Source organism: Loxodonta africana, chromosome 5 (genome assembly GCF_030014295.1).
Source record: "Loxodonta africana isolate mLoxAfr1 chromosome 5, mLoxAfr1.hap2, whole genome shotgun sequence".
In the NCBI taxonomy this organism is placed as follows: Eukaryota; Metazoa; Chordata; class Mammalia; order Proboscidea; family Elephantidae; genus Loxodonta; species Loxodonta africana.
This window is the reverse complement of record NC_087346.1, coordinates 95,319,624-95,326,025: the sequence shown is the minus strand read 5'-3', so window position 1 is coordinate 95,326,025 and position 6,402 is coordinate 95,319,624. Positions and strand designations below refer to the sequence as shown.

Sequence of the window (6,402 nt, the reverse complement as noted above, 5' to 3'; positions counted from 1 at the left end):
AAAAAAGAATGCACTATTTTTTCATTTCAATACAATGCTGAACAAGAGTATCTTCAACTCTCCAGCATAAATCAGTGATAAATATGCCGTACCTCCTTAGTCATGTTGTTATAATGGCATAATGTTTGGACAACAATTGATCTGAATGACAGATAATAGAAGATAAATTCAGCACTACCAAAAAATGTCTTAAGGAACTTATGGCCCCATAAGGGGAAATATTATGAGACAGTATAGAACCAAGGCCCATAAAACTGGGTATGAACTGCAAGGACTCAAAGCAAAGATTCTGGTTAGGGAAACTGAGGCACATGACAACTTTCCATTTTCTAAATTAGGATACAAGACTAGGTTTTGGTAATGTTACTCATAAAACACATTTATTGACACCTACCTATTTGTTGTTGTTAGTTGTTCTCAAGTCAGTTCCCACTCATAGCAACCCTATGTAAAACAGAATGAAACACCACCCGTCAGGTTATCAGGGAGGTGTTTTGTTTTATTGAATTGACACAACGGCTGCAACAATGGGCTAAAATATAGCAAAGATTGTTAGGATGGTGCAGGAATAGGCAATGTTTTGTTCTGTTGTACGCAGAATCACTATGAGTCGGAACGAGCTTGATAGCACCTAACAACACTTCAGCAACATTCAGGTACTTCCATTGTCATTTAATCCAATCTATCAAATTTCAGTTTTTCAGATGCTAGGGCTCAGTTAGCTCTGGGATGGTGCACCTGGGGCAAAAAGTTTACTATGCATGGTAGAGCTAGTGTTTTCATGTTTAAACATGAGAAGGACTCAACAAGTTTAAAATCTTAAGTCCTTACTATGTCTAATTACCTGACCTCCTTGGTATTTTTCTGACCACATGCTCTATTCTCTCATTTGCTCACTTGGGGCCACAAAGGCTGACCAACTTACAGTTTCTTGAACACAGGAAATATGCTTTTCCCTTTGTGCAACGCTGACCACTTGAAATTCTTTCTCCCTCTTACCCTGCCTTATTTTCTTCATACAATTTATCATCACTTAACATATTACATATTTATTTTTTATTTTTTTAGTTGTCCATCCTTTCTCACTGTAATGAAAGCTCTAGGAGAATACAAACTTTGCTTTTCTTCATGCTCTTTAGTCAACCTAAATCAGAGGTTGGTATAGTACACTATTGTTGTTAACTGCTCTTGAATTGGCCCATGACCTATGGTAGCCACATTCACAAGGGAATGAAATGCTAGCCAGTCCTGCATTGTATTCCATTGCATTTTCATTGGCCTTTCTTCCTAGTCCATGTTAGTCTGGAAGCTCTGCTGAAATATGTTCAGCATCATAGCAACATATAAGCCTCCATCGATAGAGAGGTGGTATCTGTACAAAGGTGCATTGTCTGGGAATTGAACCTAGGCCTCCTGTATGAAAGGCAAGAATTCTGCCACTGAAGCATTACTACCCCTGGCATAGTATAGGTACTCAATATTATTTAGTGAACAAATGAATAACATCAGTCCACTGAGAGGATTTGACTCACCCCATAGCTAGTACATGACTACTACCTGTAGGGGAGAAGAGTTACTCATGGCTCTTTACCAGGGCATCAACTTTCCTTAAATATCAGGAATAATTTCCTCAGTTCCTGTTCACCTCAGTACTACCAGAAGCTAAAGTTCTACAGATAATCAATCATCACCTTGACTCTCATCCACTTCTCTGCACTCTCATTAACCTGGCCCAGTTCCTTTCTCATCAAATCCCTGCTTTACCAAGCCCTTCCTCTGGGATTTAACCTATCATCAACAAACAACCCTGTACCCTCAACCTCTTCTCTTAACCTGCCCTTCACACTCTTATCCTAACACAAATTGGCTGTCTCTCATTGGCAAGACTTTTCTATAGCCTTCCAGAGGGAAATTTTTTTTTCCTCCTCCCTAATATCCATATAGACCACAGTATCTGAAGTAGGAAGAGATATTCTCCTTGATCCCTACTTTATTTTTTCAAAAATATTTTTCCTCCCTACACATACACAGTCTCTAGCCTCTTTAAGGTCATCATGAGGCATTGTAGCTGTAACCTCTGTTCACTCCACTTATCATGGATCAGTTTAGCATCTCACTCAATCTCATATTTCCTACCCCCTTTCCTATCCCTTTTTAAATTACTTAAATTTCATCACTTTAAAATTTCCACCGCACTTTCCCAGTATGTTTTTTATTCCTCACTCAACAAGATAGTTATTTGATGCAATCTTCTCTCTTTTCAAATTTTCTACACCAACTCGTCCTTCCTACCGTACTCCTCAGGCAAAGACTTTGCTTCATAACTTTTTTTTGTGTGTGTGAATGGTTCCTTATTTAGTCTTTTTTTTTTTTTTTTAACAGTTGAAACTCTGGGAATTCAAAATTAACGTCCTTGCCCTGAGCTTTTTATACACACCAGAAAAAGTTTCAACCTTGTGTTCTACATTGTTTTGCTGTGCTTTGTCCAAACGAACTTTTATAAGCCAGCTGCCATCCAGTTTTACACGGATTCTCTTGCCCACTATATCACTTATATCACTTGAGAAGACTAAGTCTTCAAGGATTGTATCATGCGTGGCTGTCAAAGTGCAGCTTCTGGGATGCTTCTGCTTATTTTTTGTATGACTTTTTTGAGTTTGTTTAGGCAGAATTCTCCTCTGAGCAATAAAGACAATGTGCTTTCCACTGAAATTTTTCTCCAGTTTACATACTAGCCTGATTTGGATTTTCTGGAAAGACTTCAGTTGAGGAACGGGAACAAAGATTATAATAGCTTTCTGACCACCACCAACTTTAATTTCCTTGGCTATGTTTATATTCAGCTCCCTCAACTGAGCCTTTAGATCTGAGTTCATCTCCAGTTCAAGTAATGCTTGAGAAATGCCAGACTTGAATTCATCCGGCTCTTCACCACTGGGCTTCACAATCTTTGTGCTTGAACTGAACATGGCCTTTTCCTTGCTTAGGGCTGGCGTGGGAAGGGTTGCTTCATAAATTTTGAAAAAATAAAAACGATCAGATAGGAACTCCATCATCTTCTGGCCATCAAAATTTCTAATCTTCTTTCATTTGTTTCCATACTTCCTATTCTTATCAAAGTCAGCTCTCTCTCTTTGTGCCCAGAATCATAACCCTTCACCTCTCATGGTCTTGGCTTCTGTAATCATCCCTTCCAGCTCCTGCATTATCAATCCTCCCTCTCTACTCAATCACTCCATAAGCACATGATATACTCAGTTAACTTTTATTTTGAAATCTCCCAATAAAACTTTAACATTTTAATCAGTTCCCCATTCTCATCGTCTAGCCATCACCCTATTCTCTAATTTATCAACAACAAAACATGTTGACATAACTGACTATTGTCTCTTTTTTCCAATCTTTAACTTATATTCACACCTTAACACTCCAGGTGAGCTGCTTCTTTGAAATTGCTCTTACCAATGTCACCAAAGACTCCCAACTGCATAATTTCCTCCTGGATGCAGGACCTGCCACACTTCTAAGCTTTACATCTGCATTAAAGTTTGGAAGAAAGAATGTGTCTGTTCTCTTTATCAGGAAACCAACAGCTTCTCAGAAAGCCTCCAGCAGCCTTCTATTTTTCTTTGACCAGAATTATGGCATTTGGCTCTCCCTGGCTTTAAGGGAATCAGGGAAAGTAAGTGTTTAGCTTTTCCAGTCTTTATTTGGGAGACAGCAGTGGAAATGAGAGTAGGGATTATTGGCTAGATTAGCCATCAAGAATATCTGCAACAGTTTTTCTCCATTAACATTACAACCAGTCCAGTAAATGCCATCATCATCTCATTCTAGCCAGCAGTTAGTCTCCATTCTTGACCCACTGCAGTTTATTTTTCAGGAAACCAAAGTCGACTTTGTAAAACATGTATCTGATTTGTCATTCCTGTACTAAACCCACCCACTAACTCCTATCACATTTAGAATAAAACCTATATTTTTTATTCTGGGTTACAAAGCCCTGTTTATTCTCTGACTTCATTTCTTATTGCTCCCTACCTTGCTCACTCTGCTTCACTGCTCTACTCTTCTATCTGTTTCTAGAATAAACCAAGGTGATTCTAATCTTGTTCCTCTGCCCGGAATGCTTTTCCCTCTGATCTTCTCTTGTTTGTATCCTTTTGTCATTTAGATGGTAGATTAAATGTGTCCTCCTCAGAAAGGCCTTCCCTGAACCTCAATATTAAGTAACCGTCTTTTCACAATTACATCACTCTCTTTTAGTCCTTTCCATAGCATTTATCTCTGACAGTTTTTAAATTTATTTATTTATTGTTTTTCTATTAAATATTCCCACCTGTTAAAAAACATACACCATAAGAACAAGAATCTGGACTCTCCTTACAATGCTGTATCCTCAAATCTTAGAACAGTTCCCCCAAATAGTAGGCGTTCAATACATATCTGTTAAATGAATAATGAATTTGCCAATGTGTTAAAAGATTAAACATCTCTGTATTAGCCTCTAAGAACATGAACTAGGTATTAATATGTATTTCTATTTTCCAGATAAGAAAACTGAAGCGTTAGTAGAGACATTTAAAATTACACTGTATGGTTCTCCAGGATTTACAATTAGACCTTCTAGACTCCAACCCTTGTTCTCTTTTCCTGTTGAATTGCCTTGATGCCTATGTGAAAAGCAATGGGTTCAGTCCCATGTTTGGGTCTATTTCTGGACTCTATTCTGTCCGATTCATATTTTTTCTATCTTTATGCCAACATCATATTGTTTGATTATGGTTGCTTTTTTGTAAGTTTTGAAATCAGGTAGTGTAAATCCTCCAACTTGGTTCTTTTTCAAGATTGTTTTAATTATCTGGATTCTTTGCTTTTACATGTAAATTATGGCTTACAAATTTCTAAAACAACAACAAAAAAGTCTATTCTCTTTCTATGTTTTATGCTGCCATTCAATATAATTCACATATTCATTACAGACACGGGAAAGTGAGTAGCTTAGAGAGGAGAAAATAGATTCCATTCCACGGTGGTACTTTAGTAACTCACTTATCTACAGCTGGTCTGAAAAGCAACTCATAATGTCTTAAGAAACTAGAAGTGATAAAAAGCAGTAATGAAGTTGCCTTAGTCGTCTAGTGCTGCTATAACAAAAATACCACAAGTGGATGGCTTTAACAAAGGGAAGTTTATTCTCTCACAGTTGAGTAGGGTACAAGTCCAAATGCAGGGTGTCTGCTCCAGGGGAAGGCTTTCTCTCCCTGTTGGCTCTGGAGAAAGGTTCTTGAAATCAGTCTTCCCTTGGTCTGGGAGCATCTCACAGCAGGAACCTCAGCTCCAAAGGAAGTGCTCTGCTCCCTGAGCTGCTTTCTTGGTGATATGAAGTCACCAACTCTCTGCTTGCTTCCCTTTCCTTAGAGATAAAAGATGATGCAGGCCACAGCCCAGAGAAACTCTCTTTACATTTTATCAGCGATATGACCTGGTAAGGGTGTTATAATTGCAACCTAATGCTTTTAACATAAAACTACAATCACAAAATGGAGGACCACCACAGAATACTGGGAATCATGGCCTAATCAAGTTGATGCACACATTTTTGGGGGGACATAAATCAATCCATGACAGCAGTCATATCCCCAAATTTTCAACTTCTAATTTGTAAGAGTAAAGAAGTTGTTTAATGGGAGTATTTTGGGAGTCCAAAAAAGAAGCATGAAGCTATGGAAAAAATTTCTTATTACAAATATTACATAGATAATGAGGTTGTAAATGTGTAAAAACAGCTTGAGGGCAGTGTCTGACCTCTTACTCCACAAAGGAAAAGGAGAATCAAGATCAACACCCCAAGGCTGATTCCCATAAGGCAGAGGTCAGACCTGCCTCCTCTCTCCACCATCTCTACTAAACCTGACACCAACCATCCCTCCCACAGCACTCTCTGCTGGGTTTGGTAATTCATTGCAATGGCCACACAGAACTCACAGACCATATTCACAATTATGGCATTTATTAGGGAAGTTACAGCTACAACTCAGGCTCAAGAACTCTCAGGATACAATTCTTCCATCAGGATAGCCTCCCCCTGACCCTCAGCCTCTGCCCAAAAGCACACAACTTTCTCTCTCCATGGACCAGGAAGCCCATCACACTATTTCCAGCTGCTGCATCTCTCCTGCTGGATCTCTCTTGCTGGGCTCTCCTTCCTTGGGGGCAGTGAGCTCCTCTCCTTGCTCTGGAATTGGCTCTCTTTTAAGGCAAGACTGACCAACCCCCTTGGTAGGCCACAATTACCCTATCATATAATCACCTGGGTGGGAGTTACAAGACCATGGCTATGAAGGCCACACACAAAAGTAATTAATCCACCACAAAATGGAAATAATGAGGCTAGGGATA

At 39.0% G+C, this 6,402-nt stretch overlaps 1 pseudogene; it reads right to left on the bottom strand.

The window, feature by feature from the left end:
• Positions 1-2,355: 2,355 nt before the first annotated feature.
• LOC100673304 (small ribosomal subunit protein eS7-like) lies at positions 2,356-3,490 on the bottom strand (annotated as a pseudogene).
• Between the last annotated feature and the right edge of the window lie 2,912 nt (positions 3,491-6,402).